Genomic DNA, 18,016 nt, shown 5'->3' with positions numbered 1-18,016 from the left:
TGTTAACATGATGCTAACATGAATTAGCATGAAGCTAGCATGATGCTAACATGAATTAGCATGAAGCTAGCATGATGCTAATACGAATTAGCATGAAGCTAGAATGATGTTAACATGATGTTAACATGAATTAGCATGAAGCTAGCATGATGTTAACATGAATTAGCATGAAGCTAGCATGATGCTAACATGAATTAACATGAAGCTACCATGATGCTAATACGAATTAGCATGAAGCTAGCATAACGCTAATACGAATTAGCATGAAGCTAGCATGATGCTAATACGAATTAGCATGAAGCTAGCATGATGTTAACATGATGCTAACATGAATTAACATAAAGATAGCATGATGCTAACATGAATTAGCATGAAGCTAGCATGATGCTAACATGAATTAGCATGAAGCTAGCATGATGTTAACATGAATTAGCATAAAGCTAGCATGATGATAACATGAATTAGCATGAAGCTAGCATGATGTTAACATGAATTAGCATGAAGCTAGCATGATGCTAACATGAATTAGCATGAAGTTAGCATGATGCTAACATGAATTAACATGAAGCTAGCATGATGCTAACATGAATTAGCATGAAGCTAGCATGATGTTAATACGAATTAGCATGAAATTAGCATAAAGCTAACATGAATTAGCATGAAGCTACCATGTTGCTAACATGAACTAGCATGAAGCTAGCATGATTTAACATGAAGTTAGCAAGATTTATTATGAAATTAGCATAAAGCTAGCATGAAACTAGCATGAAGCAAGTATGACTTACCATGAAGCTAGCATTAAGCTAACATGACCCAAAGACCCAACCCCCATGTCTCAATGATGTTCAGATCCAGAGATATAAGGCTTTGTTTATTATGTTGCTAGGGTGCTCATATTTGGTTGCTAGGGGTGTGGCTTAATACCTCAATAAGAATCCTAAGAGACTGATTGGATGCCTGAGTAAAATGAGCCCACCCCTATGTCTCTATGACACTCTGGTGCAAAGATATCCATCTTGGCTTTATATAATGGTAGTCTATGGGAGATGTTGCTAGGGTACCCAAAATTGTTGCTAGGGGCGTGGCTTAATAGCTCTGGGACAACCCTGAGAGACTGATTGGATGACTGAGTAAAATGAGCCTACCCCCATGTCTCTACGACACTCTAAAGTGAAGATATTCCATCTGGGACGCTTTTATTCCCTTATATGGGCATGTTTCCTGCCCCATTATAAGTCAATGGGAGATTTTGGGGGCCCCTTACACCCCAGGGGTACAGCTTACACCCCATTGTGATGTATGTTCTTACACAGCCTGTCAGACTCCTTAGATGTGGTAAGTCACAAGTTTCTACAAGTTTCTCACTCGCAGCTATGACCCGTCAAAGTTTGTCTCAATGTTAAGTCAATGGGAATTTTGGGGTCTTTGAGCGCCCCGTTTAGGAATTCGGAAGGTCCCATCAGTTAGAAAAGATATAGCAACTCAAGTCAGACCAGTCTGAAGGTCTGACCTGAGTTTGGAGTATGTAGAGTTAAAGCTCTAGGAGGAGTTAGAGTCAGAAAATTTTGGATCAGAATAATAATAATAACTAGATAGGTACATTTCCTGAAGGAAATGTGAAGTGGTGCTTGCCGTGGCAAATTTCGGGCGACAGTATATGATTATACTCCAAATCAAAAGTAAAAAGATCCAACTCCCGTGTCTCTATGATGTTCTGATGCGGAGATATAAGACTTTGTTTACTCTGTTGCTAGGGTACTGTATTTGGTTGCTAGGGAAAAAATTGCCATCCACTAATGATTACATGCCGAGTCACAAGTGAAATGGTCCAACCCCCGTGTCTCTACGATGTTCTGATGCGGAGATATAAGGCTTTGTTTACTCTGTTGCTAGGGTACTGTATTTGGTTGCTAGGGGGAAAATTGGCATCCACTAGTGATTACATGCCGAGTCACAAGTCAAACGGTCCAACCCCCGTTTCTCTACGATGTTCTGATGCGGAGATATAAGGCTTTGTTTACTCTGTTGCTAGGGTACTGTATTTGGTTGCTAGGGAAAAAAATGGCATCCACTAGTGATTACCCTTCGAGTCACAAGTCAAATGGTCCAACCCCCGTGTCTCTACGATGTTCTGATGCGGAGATATAAGGCTTTGTTTACTCTGTTGCTAGGGTACTGTATTTGGTTGCTAGGGAAAAAAACGGCATCCACTAGTGATTACCCTCCGAGTCACGAGTCAAACGGTCCAACCCCCATGTCTCTACGATGTTCTGATGCGGAGATATAAGGCTTTGTTTACTCTGTTGCTAGGGTACTGTATTTGGTTGCTAGGGAAAAAAACGGCATCCACTAGTGATTACCCGCCGAGTCACAAGTGAAATGGTCCAACCCCCGTGTCTCTACGATGTTCTGATGCGGAGATATAAGGCTTTGTTTACTCTGTTGCTAGGGTACTGTATTTGGTTGCTAGGGGGAAAATTGGCATCCACTAGTGATTACATGCCGAGTCACAAGTCAAACGGTCCAACCCCCGTTTCTCTACGATGTTCTGATGCGGAGATATAAGGCTTTGTTTACTCTGTTGCTAGGGTACTGTATTTGGTTGCTAGGGAAAAAAATGGCATCCACTAGTGATTACCCTTCGAGTCACAAGTCAAATGGTCCAACCCCCGTGTCTCTACGATGTTCTGATGCGGAGATATAAGGCTTTGTTTACTCTGTTGCTAGGGTACTGTATTTGGTTGCTAGGGAAAAAAACGGCATCCACTAGTGATTACCCTCCGAGTCACGAGTCAAACGGTCCAACCCCCATGTCTCTACGATGTTCTGATGCGGAGATATAAGGCTTTGTTTACTCTGTTGCTAGGGTACTGTATTTGGTTGCTAGGGAAAAAAACGGCATCCACTAGTGATTACCCGCCGAGTCACGAGTCAAACGGTCCAACCCCCGTGTCTCTACGATGTTCCGATGCGGAGATATAAGGCTTTGTTTACTCTGTTGCTAGGGTACTGTATTTGGTTGCTAGGGAAAAAACGGCATCCACTAGTGATTACCCTCCGAGTCACGAGTCAAACGGTCCAACCCCCGTGTCTCTACGATGTTCTGATGCGGAGATATAAGGCTTTGTTTACTCTGTTGCTAGGGTACTGTATTTGGTTGCTAGGGGGAAATTGGCATCCCATAGTGATTACACTCTGAGTCACGAGTCAAACGGTCCAACCCCCATGTCTCTACGATGTTCTGATGCGGAGATATAAGGCTTTGTTTACTCTGTTGCTAGGGTACTGTATTTGGTTGCTAGGGAAAAAATTGGCATCCCATAATGATTACACTCCGAGTCACGAGACAAACGGTCCAACCCCCGTGTCTCTACGATGTTCGGATGCCGAGATATAACTGTTTGAATTTTATGTTGCTAGGGTGCTCAAAAGTGGTTGCTAGGGGCGTGGCTTAATACCTATGTAAGGATCCTGAGAGACTGATTGGATGCCTGAGTAAAATGAGCCCACCCCCATGTCTCTACGACATTGTAAAGCGAAGATATCCATCTGGGCATTTTATAATGGCAGTCTATGGGAGATGTTGCTAGGGTGCCCAACATTGTTGCTAGGGGCGTGGCTTAATAGCTCTAGGATGATCCTGAGAGACTGATTGGATGCCCGAGTAAAATGAGCCCACCCACTTATCTCTACGACACTGTAAAGCAAAGATATCCCATCTGGAACTGTTTTATTCCCTTATATGGGCATGTTTCCTGCCCCATTATAAGTCAATGGGAATTTTTGGGTGCCTCTTACACCCCAGGGGTACAGCTTACACCCCAATGTCATGTATGTTCTTACAGAGCCTACCACCCTCTTCAAACAATGTAACCCATATGTTTTTACAAAATCCTCGAGCAGAGCTATGACCCGTCAAAGTTCGGCGCAATGTTCAGTCAATGGGATTTTTTGGGTGGTTTTTCGCCCCCCTTTCGGAAACCCTGCACCCGATCGCTTATAAAAGTCATAGCACACCTCTCCTCAATAATCCGGTCGATTTGAGCCCTCTTTCATGGGACTACAGCAAACCGTGCGGGACGAGTTACGCGCCGAAAAAGTGTCCAGACATAAGAATAATAATTATAACTAGATAGGTACATTTCCTGAAGAAAATGTGAGTGGTGCTTGCCGTGGCAAAATTCTGGGGACAGTATATGATTATACTCCAAGCCAAAAGTAAAAAGATCCAACTCCCGTGTCTCTACGATGTTCTGATGCGGAGATATAAGGCTGTGTTTATCCGGTTGCTAGGGTACTGTATTTGGTTGCTAGGGAAAAATTTGGCATCCACTAGTGATTACATCCCAAATCACCAGTCAAACGGTCCAACCCCCATGTCTGTACAATGTTCTGATGCGGAGATATAAGGCTTTGTTTACTCTGTTGCTAGGGTACTGTATTTGGTTGCTAGGAAAAAATTGGCATCCACTTGTGATTACCCTCCGAGTCAAGAGTCAAACGGTCCAACCCCCGTGTCTCTACGATGTTCTGATGCTGAGATATAAGGCTTTGTTTACTCTGTTGCTAGGGTACTGTATTTGGTTGCTAGGGTAAATATATGGCATCCCATAGTGATTACCCGCCGAGTCACAAGTCAAACGGTCCCACCCCCGTGTCTCTACGATGTTCTGATGCGGAGATATAAAGCTTTGTTTACTCTGTTGCTAGGGTACTGTATTTGGTTGCTAGGGAAATAATTGGCATCCCATAATGATTACACTCTGAGTCACGAGTCAAACGGTCCAACCCCCGTGTCTCTACGATGTTCGGATGCCGAGATATAAGGCTTTGTTTACTCTGTTGCTAGGGTACTGTATTTGGTTGCTAGGGAAAAAATTGGCATCCCATAATGATTACACTCTGAGTCACGAGTCAAACGGTCCAACCCCCGTGTCTCTACGATGTTCTGATGCGGAGATATAAGGCTTTGTTTACTCTGTTGCTAGGGTACTGTATTTGGTTGCTAGGGAAAAAATTGGCATCCCATAATGATTACACTCTGAGTCACAAGTCAAACGGTCCAACCCCCGTGTCTCTACGATGTTCTGATGCGGAGATATAAGGCTTTGTTTACTCTGTTGCTAGGGTACTGTATTTGGTTGCTAGGGAAAAACTGGCATCCCATAATGATTACACTCTGAGTCACGAGTCAAACGGTCCAACCCCCGTGTCTCTATGATGTTCTGATGCGGAGAGATAAGGCTTTGTTTACTCTGTTGCTAGGGTACTGTATTTGGTTGCTAGGGAAAAAATTGGCATCCCATAATGATTACACTCCGAGTCACGAGTCAAACGGTCCAACCCCCGTGTCTCTACGATGTTCTGATGCCGAGATATAAGGCTTTGTTTACTCTGTTGCTAGGGTACTGTATTTGGTTGCTAGGGAAAAAAATGGCATCCCATAATGATTACACTCTGAGTCACGTATCAAACGGTCCAACCCCCGTGTCTCTACGATGTTCGGATGCCGAGATATAACTGTTTGAATTTTATGTTGCTAGGGTGCTCAAAAGTGGTTGCTAGGGGCGTGGCTTAATACCTATGTAAGGATCCTGAGAGACTGATTGGATGCCTGAGTAAAATGAGCCCACCCCCATGTCTCTATGACACTGTGGTGCAAAGATATCCATCTGGGCATTTTATAATGGCAGTCTATGGGAGATGTTGTTAGGGTGCCCAAAATTGTTGATAGGGGCGTGGCTTAATAGCTCTGGGATGATCCTGAGAGACTGATTGGATGCCCGAGTGAAATGAGCCCACCCCCATGTCTCTATGACACTGTGGTGCAAAGATATCCATCTGGGCATTTTATAATGGCAGTCTATGGGAGATGTTGCTAGGGTGCCCAAAATTGTTGCTAGGGGTGTGGCTTAATAGCTCTGGGATGATCCTGAGAGACTGATTGGATGCCTGAGTGAAATGAGCCCACCCACTTATCTCTACGACACTGTAAAGCAAAGATATCCCATCTGGAACTGTTTTATTCCCTTATATGGGCATGTTTCCTGCCCCATTATAAGTCAATGGGAAAATTCGGGTGCCTCTTACACCCCAGGGGTACAACTTACACCCCATTGTGATCCATGTTCTTACAGAGTCTACCACCCTCTTCAAATGTTGTAACCCACATGTTTCTATAAAATCCTCGAGCGGAGCTATGACTCGTCAAAGTTGGGCGCAATGTTAAGTCAATGGGATTTTTCGGGTGGTTTTTCGTCCCCCTTTCGGAAATCCTGCACCCAATCGCTTATAAAAGTCATAGCACACCTCTCCTCAATAAGCCGGTCGATTTGAGCCCTCTTTCATGGGTCTACGACAAACCGTGCGGGACGAGTTAGGTGCCGAAAAAACGTGCAGACATAAGAATAATAACTAGATAGAAAAGTTTGGAGGCAAACTTTATGTTGGCTTGACAAAGCCTGGCCTGAACGTTTAAAACAGATTGACAGAAACTTAAAGGGACAGTAAGTAGGGTTTTAAGTGTTTTATTAATCAAAATCAATGTCTTTGTTCATAAATATGTCTACGTTGGTGTCAAATGACCTCTGCCAGTGATCTGACTTTTCTTTGTAAGCTTAGAATTTCTTCTCTTTACTTACATTGAACGGCTAAGTCCAAGGATGCTTCCATGTTGTTCCGTCGTATTGATAAACTATAATAGCAGAGAGGGACAAAAAGCACTAGCCTACCAACACGTTTCCACCACGCGTCTTCATTCAGGACACATGAACTAGCTGAAACGGACAAGGAGATCAGTGAGTACATAACGGCTACTGTAGTTGCAACATGCATTTGGAAAAGCGAGGTGCTAGAGAGCACTGTTCGTTTGAATACAAAGTACAATTTCACCACTAGATGGGGTAAATCCTACTAATTGTCCCTTTAAAATAAGTTTAGTTTAGTAGTCTACCTGGTTATTAAAGTAACAGTATGTAAGAAATTTATATCAATTAATCATAAAATGGCCCTGACATGTCACTAGACATTAAGAAATCTTTTTTATTTCAAATACTTATATCACTGACAACAGTGGTCCAGCCAGGATATTGTCATTTAAGAAGTGGAGTTGCAGCCCTCAACTGATGTTTATGTTGTCATTTTGTGTATTGACCACCAGTTGTGTGATTGCAGTACCAGTTTTAGCCACAAGTTTTGTGATTGCAATACCAGTTTTGGCCACAATCCTACATACTGTTCCTTTAACAAAGTTAACATGATTAAACATGACGCTAGCATGAATTAACATTAAAATTAGCCTAATTTAGCATGAAGCTAGCATGATTTAACCTGAAGCTAGCATGATTTAACATGAAGCTAGCATGATGCTGGCATGATTTAGCACGATGCTGGCATGATTTAGCATGATGCTAGCCTGAAGCTAACATGATTAAAAGACCCAACCCCCATGTCTCTATGATGTTCTGATGCAGAGATATAAGGCTTTGTTTATTACGTTGCTAGGGCACTGTATTTGGTTGCTAGGGAGAAAATTGGCATCCAGTAGTGATTACACTCCGAGTCACAAGTAAAACAGTCCAACCCCTGTGTCTCTACAATGTTCTGATGCTGAGATATAAGGCTTGTTTATTCTGTTGCTAGGCTGATCGTATTTGGTTGCTAGGGGCGTGGCTTAATAAATGTCCTAAAAGATTGTGCCTGAGTAAAATGAGCCCACCCCGATACTGTGCTGCAAAGATATCCATCTAGCCATTTTAAAATGGCGTCTATGGGATCGTTGCTAGGGTACTGTCTTTGATTGCTAGGGATTGGTTTGGTAGTGCTGAATAATGTTACTCCATAGGCTTCTGCCAGTTTGATTGACATAAATTAGCCCCCATGTCTCTATGACATTCGTATTTGAAAATATAACTTTGGATTCTGGTTGCTAGGGTGCTAGTAGTGAAAGTGACACTTCTATTAAAAAAATAATTATTTTAAATGAAAATGTACATGTAAATGTAAAATGAATTAAACTTGACGCTCACACACACCGACATTTATATTAAACTGTATTATATAAACATATATTGATTGTCAATGGGTCTTTCCTTTTAAATATATTTATGCTAATAATAATACACGTTTATTAATTATTATTATTGTTTGTAGTAGTATTGCCTAGTGATCCATATTTTGATTAATTTTTTTTCAGTATTCCAATTGTTCCTGTTATAATGGATGACAAATGATTCCTTAAAACCAATAATAAAAGATCCTTAAAAAAACTTTTGCTAACGAGCTCTAGTTTCAATGGTTGTGGCTATGGATACAGCTACGGCCAAAATCTCTTGAAGTCTCGCCGGTTGAGCGCTGTTTTCTCCATAGCCTACATAATAAAGGTTAGATGTCTGGCTGCAGCCTCCAAAGGTCGGATTTGCAGGCTGCCTACGTCATATAGCCTGTCTTATTTCAGAATATTTACAATTATAAAATTGACTATAATTTTTAGTAAATCGTGTATTGTTGTATTATGCTTATGACTTGCGAGTGTAATGCTCAGTTAACTGAAATAAACTAAGCTTGATGACGTATGCAGCCTACATATGCGATCTCTGGAGGCTGCAGCCTTCGGATTGAGAAACGGCCAATATCTATGTTTTTTTTCATATACCCAAACCTAACATCAACATTTCACGGGATTTAGGTCGTGACTGTATGATGTTTTTTGACTTAATCCTAAGTAAATCTAACGCTGAACACAACATCTCGCGAGATTTGGCCGCATCATATATCGCGCCAGTCTGAACTTGATTCATCCGGTTTTCTTTGTTCAGCCAGGTAAGTGCCTCAGGCATTTTCTCCGTTATTATTTGAGGTATTTTTCGACATAAATTCATGAAAGTTGTAAAAACAACGGTGAATTTAGTTCACATGATTATTTTACACAAAATGCGATTGTTAATTTAGATATCTGTATTTTTTGCTATGGTTTAAACTATAAACGTTAATTCCACACGGAATACAGGAACCTTTGCACGCGTGGTTTAAATGTGAGCTGTTTTTTGTCACAATTAGAGATGTACCACGAGTTAGAGTATTATATTTACTTGTTTCAACGTACATTATAAACTTTAGCGTTTATTAGCATGAGGGTTAGCATTTGTTTACACGGTCGTATTGAGGGCTCCAGCCAGCACCCGCAGTTTCCAACATGCAGGGGTGACGAGATGGATCAGCTGTGTCTGTTTGTGAGACACTTAACGTTAAAGTTTTGCTTCAGGGTGTTGGGGAACACTGTGTCAAATAAACAAAATATATGTGTGTTAAAAATGTACTTCTGATACTGGATGCCATTAACTTAAAGTAACATGCTGCTATAGCAATTCTAATGATGTGCCAAGGTGTATTTCCTTGCCTTTCCTTGTCACTGCTTTGCCTTCACTTTTAGTGTGTGCTTTCTAGACACATGTGTGGCAAGCCATTTTTTTTAACTTGCATTTAATTTTAAGTTAGTAACATCGCTCTCTCTTTTGTGCTGTTCTACAGACAGGTCATTGCTTCAGCTGTGTAAGTATTTTTTTAATGATAAATTATCTGTATACAGACTGTAATATTTGAGATAGATGTTAAGTGATTATTTCTTGTTTTTTATGTTCCCTAAATATCAGCCAACATCCAGTTTGTGGTGCTGCACAACAAACCCCACTTTTTTTAGTGGATATATTCAAGCGAACCCAAAGGCTCTTTTAAGAGCCATCCACATTGTACAGGTAAGTCAATTTTATGTCTTTTGAATCAAGTAATTCCTTGGTAGTTTTTGTAACACCTGTTCATTTACAATTATTTAGTAAATAACTTGCTTTACAACTCTATTCCAATAACAGGGTAATTTTACCCAAGGATTGTATTGTTTATTGTAATGCATATTAGTGCTGAGCTCATGAGCTCCTAGTGATGCGCAAATTGATACAGTTCGTTCCATATCGATTCTGACGCACTTTTGAAGGTGGTGTTACAGATCATATATTTGGTCTGAGGTCATATGGAAGGGACGCACGCATGTGACCCGCGGGGAGCATAAAGGGGGGAGTGGAGAACGATGAGCTGGGTTTTTTTCCCGCTATTGTCTCCGTCTTGCACGCACACTCGTCTGCACTGCACATCCTTTCCTAAGTGTGTGCTCTCTTTCTCTATAAGCAGATATCTTAACTTTAACATCATCACTCACCCATTCAGCAGTTTAAGTAGAATTGCATATAAAGACTGCATGTTGTGTCTTAAGCAATTCGTAATAAACCTATTGCGTGGCGTTTTATTCACTCTCTTACTGTATGTACACACCGCCGCAGACCTAAGCTTCCAAAGAAGCTCAGGCCGCCCGGTCAAGGACGCTTGTCAAAAAGTACAGGGAAGCTTGTTGATGCTTTGGCCGCTCTGAAGTCTGTGTCACCATGAAATGTTAATGAAAAAAAACAATACATTGATATTATAAACCTTTTATAATGACAGCATTTTTCTAATCGTTTTGGTCACATTTGGTCTGGAAAAAATAATAATTAGCTATTATTATTATTACTACAACTACAACTACTATTGTTATTTTATTGCATCTGTGCAATTGGTTAAATCTGTGTTACTGTAAAACATTAATCACGAAAAACCTGCGATAGCTGCCTATTCTTCCTGCGACGTTACTATATGGATAAATACACTGTGATATTGATGCTTAAACAATACACTGTGCAGTCCTACTGGCAAGACACAGACACATTTGAGTATCTATCAGTAAAATATTATAAATCATCAGCACGCACTTCACAAACTCACCGGGGACACCAAATATACCAGCTATTTTATCCCATGCCTCGTTCTTTTGTAACTGGTCCCTATATGAAAATGTCATATCATAAATGAAAGGAAACTCTTTCAACTTTCTGATTGACACTCTGGTCCCTCAAGACGCCGAAACGCAACGTCGATGGATTTGACACTCCTTGCAGATGAGAGAAGCCAGCTTCCATTGTAAACAAATGACTTCCGGTAACATTGGAAGCTCAAGTCTGCTGCGTTGTGTACGTACAGTTATAATACAGTAATCAGGCTTGTGCATAATTCAGAATTGAATTGAGAATGACTCCTGAATATGCTTTATGCCCAGCTGCACTACTTCCTGAACTTCAGCCAGCTCCTTGTTTCCTGTCTGCCATTATTGGACAAACTGATTAATCCAGGTGTGCCTGACCTCAGTAGTCACAACAACAAAAATCAGACACTCCTGGATTAATCAGTTTGTCCAATAATGGCAGACAGGAAACAAGGAGCTGGCTGAAGTTCAGGAAGATGTGCAGCTGGGCATAAAGCCTATTCAAATTAAATTCTTGAATTTGAATTGATGTCAAAAATAGGATCTAGAATTACAATTCCAATTTGAATTAAAGGAAGCAGAATTGCAATTCAATAGAAATTCATATAAATATTATACCATACGTGAAATGTTAAAAATGAAGCTTTACGGTATATGTCAGAAATGATTGCATTACATATTCTATAAATTATATTAGTTTGAACTACTTGTACAGATTACACAGGAAATGTTTTCCCCTAGCAATTAATGTTAAAAACTCTAGTCACATAACAAATAATCAAGTTTTTTTTGTAATTGTAATTTTGTGGAACATGTGGAACGCTTCATTTCCTAGAATGCTTTACTTTAACCAGTATTTAAAATGGTTGCCAAACAATTTTCCAAAGTAACTTTCCTAACACTGAATCTATGTGTGATTCTTTCTGTTGTGTGACTGTGGAATTTCTTTGAATTGCCATGAATTTAATTCTGCTTCCTGTCATTCCAATTCAAATTCAACTTCCTGTAGGGCAGAGTCAATTCAAATTCCAATTCATGAATGGAATGGAGGCCAATCCTGAAATTCTGAATTGTGAATGTGCACAAGCCTGACAGTAATGCGTTTAGGAAGAAACAAACAAAGAGCTGCAGATGTAAAGTGTGTGTTTAGGTGAAGAGAGAAATTGTTTGCGATACACAGCCCTAATGCATATGACTAGCTTGGGAATGCTCTGTGTGACTTAGGGAATAGCAGAAACACAATAGGTTGTTGACGCTGTATTTTTTGTATAACTTTAATCATACCTTGTCTGAACTTTAAACCAAAGTTTGTCTTTTGTTCTTCTTTTAGGATATTTTCTATTGGACGTCTTATTCATTATTGTAAGTAACACTGTCAGACATTACAGATTTACAGTATCTTACAAAAGTATCTTGCACCCCTCACATTTCAGCAACCATTTTAGTATATCTTCTCAAGGAACAGTACTATAGAAATTTGGATTAATTTTTGAGTAGTCAAGTGCAACTTATATAGTAGTATAGATTTGTTGTTTTCTGAACATACAGACATTATTGTCAATATAGTAGCTGGCAACAAAAGCAAGTACACCCTCAGTGTTTATAAATGTATATCATTTAACATTTCAAAGCCCATTCATTTATGTTCATGTTTTTTTTTTTTTTTGCTAGACCGGACCATACAAATTTGTTTATCTTGTATTAGCAGTTTAAAAAAACAACACATAAGTGCTGCTAACATTGCTTTACAGAAGGAAGTGGAAGGTCAGATTATCAGTGCTCAAACTATATGTCTCACACTACAGCAAGTCAGTTTGCATGGCTGTCATTCCAGAAGGAAGCCTTTTCTGTAACTGGCTTACAGAAACCCCACAAACATTTTGCTGAAGATAACCTAACCAAGAGCATGAATTACAGGAACCATGTCCTGTGGTCTTAAACTTAAACATAAATTTGTTTGGCTCAGATGGTGTCTAGCATGTGTTGTGTTGGGCCATGCAAACCAAATTGTTGCAGTGTGTGGCATTTGGCTGAGCACTGACAATCTGACCTTCTGCAACTTGTAATGCAATGTTGGCAGCACTTATGGGTTGTTTTTAAGCCAGCTTCTGCACCTGACGTACAGCATTAGGACTACATCATCTATTATCTAATAGGGCAGTGGTTCTCAACTCCAGTCCTCGCCCCCCCTCCCAGAACATTTTAGATGTCTCCATATATAAAACACCCTGATTCAGTTCATCAGCTTGTTAGTGTGTTAATTAAGGAAACGTTTCAAACATTCTGGTAGGAGCCTGATAAGTGGATTCAAGTGTTTCTTATAAGGAGACATCTAAAACATTCTGGGAGGGGGGCCCGAGGACTGGAGTTGAGAACCACTGAAATAGGGTGTACTCACTTTTGTTGTAAGCTATTTTGACCATGGCTGTATGTTTAGTTATTTTCAGAGTATAGTAAATCTATTCTGCTATATAAGTAGCACATTGATTTTAAAATTGATCCAAATTTTATTTTTGTAGTATTGTCTAGTGGTGGGAATAGTTTGGACCCTCATGAATTGATTCAGAATCGATTCTTATGTCCCGGTTCAATTCAGAATTGATTCTTGATGTACTGATTAGCATATTTGTGATGTCATCTCAAAGCCAGACTAGTGTTGCACTTTTGCTCCTAATCTCCTAAACTGTCATGTACTGTACTTTAATGCAGCTTTTACTTTAATGATCAATAATGTCATTCTTATATACATATATGTTCTGTTTCTGTTGTAAGACATTAAAGCCAGTAAAAAAAATGTAATTAAACGTGAGACATTAATTCTATATGAAACTACTCCCACAAACTGACTAATGTTAAGCGTATAATAATCATCCTTATACACAGATTTTGGCAGTATTAATGTATTTAATGCAGGGCACCCAGCGTCTAGATGACAAGCTATGTGGATATTCTTACAGAAATTTATTCATGTTCTTAAATCTAAACAGTCAGTGGATAGTTTAAGGAAACGCTATTAGCACAGTCAGAGGTGTCATTAAATTAAATGTGCTATTTCTCCCTACAACTCACTGAACAGACAAAAGGCAGAGGAAGACCGTCACAAAGTGTATCTTGTTTTTTTGCAGTTTAGAAACAGGGCTGTCCTAAATGTATTTGTTTATTTCTTTCTCTACTGCTCATGTAAGCTCCACTGTAGGTGCTTGTGCAGTGCGCACTCTTTCAAGCTGTCCGTGTGCAGCACCGCTCCCCCGTTGAGTCCCACTTTTTGGTTCTGATAACGTCACGTTATTATTTTGTAAGCGGACATTTAAGAATCGATTCTAGACATTTGTGTATCGATTCAGAATCTTCCACGTTTGCATCGCGATACATTGAATAATTGATTTTTTTGTCCCACTCCTAATTTTGTCTCTTGAGAAGAAAAACTAAAACAGTTGCAGAAATGTGAGGGGTGTACTCAATTTTGTGAGAGTGTAACTAGAGCTGTCACGAAAAAGTTTATATTTTACATTATAATATACAAGTATTGATTTTTATTATTCATAACACATTTAGTAAAAATAGAAATAGAAAAAAATATATAGTAATGCATGTAATGTCCTGCTCCATTTACAAGAATTAATGTTCTCGTTTACATTTACTGTGTATGTTGTAATGTTATGTAATATTATGTATGTTGGTTTATCTTTACAGTGTAACTAACTTGTTTTTTCTCTCTGTTTGTTGTATGTTCTTGTCTTGTCCTTTCAATACCTTTAAATTAAATTTCAAACCTTTACTTTGCTTAAATCTTCTTCGCTGTTCCATTCTGTACTTTCACTTCATCAACTAATAAAATAACTGGCCATGCCCCCCCCCAAAATGCTGCTGCTCTGCTTGCTGCTTGCTTGCCTGCACCCCCAACGCACCCCAATGCAATCTACCAATGCAAACCTGACAAATGCATCTTGCTGCTTGCCCATGCATCTTAAAAAAAATGGCCAGACGTACAAAAACGCTGAAAACGTACAAAAACGCTGAAAACGTACAAAAACGCTGAAAACGTACAAAAACGCTTCTTGTGATTCTGAAAAAACGCTTCTTGTGATTCTGAAAAAAAGCTTCTTGTGATTCTGAAAAAACGCTTCTTGTGATTCTGAAAACCCCCTTCCTGTTAACCTGAAAATCTTCTTCCTGTGAGCCTTACTACAAAAACCAAGTGAACATTGACACCAGTTAGTGAACTACAACTACTACAAGAGAAAAGGAGCTCCAAAACATCTCTTCCAGTACACCTTGCTGCCTGTTGTCTTCAAGAAGGACCACTGATTCAAGCTCAGCTTTTGTTCAACGTTACATTAGTTAAATTTTTGTGGTGTTTATCATACAGGTATATTTTATGTAAATAGATTTTATAAGGTATATACAATTAAATAGTCTTTCTGTAATCTTCTTAACCACATTTTGATACAAATAAGTTTACTGTAAAGTAGTAGTTAAAATACATTTGGGTAACATTTTATTTATTATAAACATTACATACGTGTTACTTATTAGTGTGAGTTATTAAACCTGTGCCAGTATTACATTAGTCTGAGTTTTACCATCTGTTTTACATTAGTTTGAGTTATTAAATCTGGGTTAAGTCTTACATTAGTCTGAGTTCAAAAATCTGTTTTACATTAGTCTGGGTTGTTACACCTGTCTTGGGTATTACATTAGTCTGAGTTATTAAACCTCTGCCAGTATTACATTAGTCTGAGTTTTACCCTCTGTTATACATTAGTCTGGGTTGTTACACCTGTGTTAAGTATTACATTAGTTCTGTTTATACATTCCTGTTTATCACATATATAACTTCAGTGGATAAGTAAACAGTAAAATTTTCCTTAAGTCTTATTTCATCTGTGTTGGGAGTGATAACATATATTCATACATTACATTTGTGTGACATCAGTATTGTGATTTAAAGCATTCGTGTTTACAGTTATACAAGTAACCTTTTCATATAATTTTTCTGTCATATATTTAACTTGCTTGAGTAATTGATTACATAATAGACATTACCTGTGGCTGGCAGTTCATAATCAGCCAAATATTTCAAAATTGATCTGTGTTTAAGCTTTACATCTTCTTAACCGAAGTTGCCTTGTATATCTCATAGCCTTACTGTGTAGTTGATTATATAGGTGTTTTACACAAGTAGAAAGATACTTTTGAGATATTTCAAGTTGTTATTGGTTTAATTTTTTGCATAAACAAAAAACAGACATTTGTTTATAAACACATTTAGTTTAAACAGTGTTAACATCATGCCAAAAAAAGGAAAGAGAAGTGAAGCCCAGAAGCAACGTTGGAAGGTAAAAGCTTCATTAGACACCAGCAGCATCACCAGCTCTGCGACAGGTACAGATGATTTGAGCCCATACGTGCTGTCTGTTGTGGCGTCCCACTGTCAAAGTGATCCGAGGTACAACATTTATTCTAGAGGCAGCCAGTGTACTTGCAATTCATTAATGTTTCTCGCAATGCATAATGAGCTTAATGAGTTACAAAGTTTAGATTTAGACTGCATATTGCAAAGAGGTGATGCTGCATACACTAGTGTTAAACAATCACTAGAGAGCAATGGGCGGTTTGTTAATAGTTTGTTACACTTTGACGAGCTCCCAGACACAATTGAGACAAACACACAGTGCTACAACGTCCGTAAACATCGCCTGAGGTTTGGATTACTAAGAGATGCACCTGCACTGTGTGGGTATGAAAACTTAGAGAATACTATGCAATGTCTCAGAAGTGAAATAAGTCACGCCCTGTTTTTGTGCGGACTCTATTGTTTGGCTGTGTTCAGAGATCGTTCCGGGAGGTTTGGATATTTTGATTCACACTGCCGAACACCAGATGGTATGCCTACTGAGGAGGGCACAGGTACTGCTGTAATGTTGACATTTTCATGTTTAGAAGACATGATAGAGAGATTGTTGCTGTTGTTTCAAGGGTGTTTCCAGTTAGGAGATCAGCAGCAATTTGACCTGCTTCCAGTATCATTTATAAGCACAACAGTATGTACTGATGTCTCCATTGAGTATCTTAATAACACAGAGCCATGTGTTGCATCTCAAATATCTGAAAATACATTTCTGTCCAGCAATGACCAATGTGCACCTGCTGCATTTTCACAACGTGTTCAAGTCAGAGATCCAATTCAGTTGTCAGTCAACATGACAAATGAAGATGAAATAGAGATTCAAACTACTGTAACTGAGATCATGAACAATAATGTTCAATTTAATAAACACATCTCAAAAGATGACATCACAAAAGATTCCTCATTTGAAATTACATATTCAAATCCAAATTACCAGTGTATTCAAACATCTAACTTAAATCAGCAATCAGTAAAGCTTAACAAGACCAGAAGGCGTAAGGCTTACATGAAATGGAAGAAACAAATGAATCTAAAACAAGATGTTAATAAAGGGGAACATACTAAAAAAATCTATGACTACAAAGCAAGTAAAGAATACAAGGAGAGGCATAGACAAACAATGAAGAACAAATATTGGAATGATGTGGTTTACAGGAAAGAAGTCAAACAGAACTTGAAAAACAACTATAAAAAATGTGAAGAATATAGAAATAAAAAAAAGGTTAGTGCCATAATGAATTACAGGACCAATGAGCGTTTTAGAGAGAAACAAAAAAAAAATGTTATAATGAATTACAGGACCAATGAGCGTTTCAGGGAGAAACAAAAAAAATATGTCATAACAAATTACAGGAAAAGTGAGAAATATAAAGAAAAACATAAAAGGTATGTCAATGATAGATATTCAAGAGATCCAGTTTTCAGGCAAAGGCAAAAAGACCATTATACAAATAGGTGCAAAACTGATTTAGCCTTTTATGAACAAAGAAAAGAAAAATTTAAACAACTTTATCAACATGATCAACTATTCAGGAAGATACACTGTGCGCAAGTCATAAAGTACAAATACAAAATAATTGATCATGTGCGCCAGGTGACAGAAATAGTCAGAAACCGCTCATCTGTTGAAATGCAGAATCCATTGGTTTTGAAAGCAATGCATACTTTTCAAAATGTAATAAAACAGGGACCTACATATATCTGCACATGCTGTGCAAGAGCACTCTTCTCAAATCAAGTGCGCAGTTGTGATCGTCATA

General features: G+C 38.8%; 1 long non-coding RNA gene across 1 annotated transcript; it reads left to right on the top strand.

The window, feature by feature from the left end:
- Positions 1-8,709: 8,709 nt before the first annotated feature.
- Positions 8,710-15,581, top strand: LOC141363933 (uncharacterized). Its single transcript, XR_012369627.1, has 5 exons — positions 8,710-8,820; positions 9,529-9,549; positions 9,651-9,752; positions 12,177-12,208; positions 14,831-15,581. It is a non-coding gene; the product is annotated as an uncharacterized lncRNA (long non-coding RNA).
- The last annotated feature ends 2,435 nt before the right edge of the window (positions 15,582-18,016 follow it).

This window comes from Misgurnus anguillicaudatus, chromosome 5 (assembly GCF_027580225.2).
Source record: "Misgurnus anguillicaudatus chromosome 5, ASM2758022v2, whole genome shotgun sequence".
NCBI lineage: Eukaryota > Metazoa > Chordata > Actinopteri > Cypriniformes > Cobitidae > Misgurnus > Misgurnus anguillicaudatus.
Note: the sequence above shows the minus strand (reverse complement) of the source record. Positions and strands in the feature narration are given on the sequence as shown.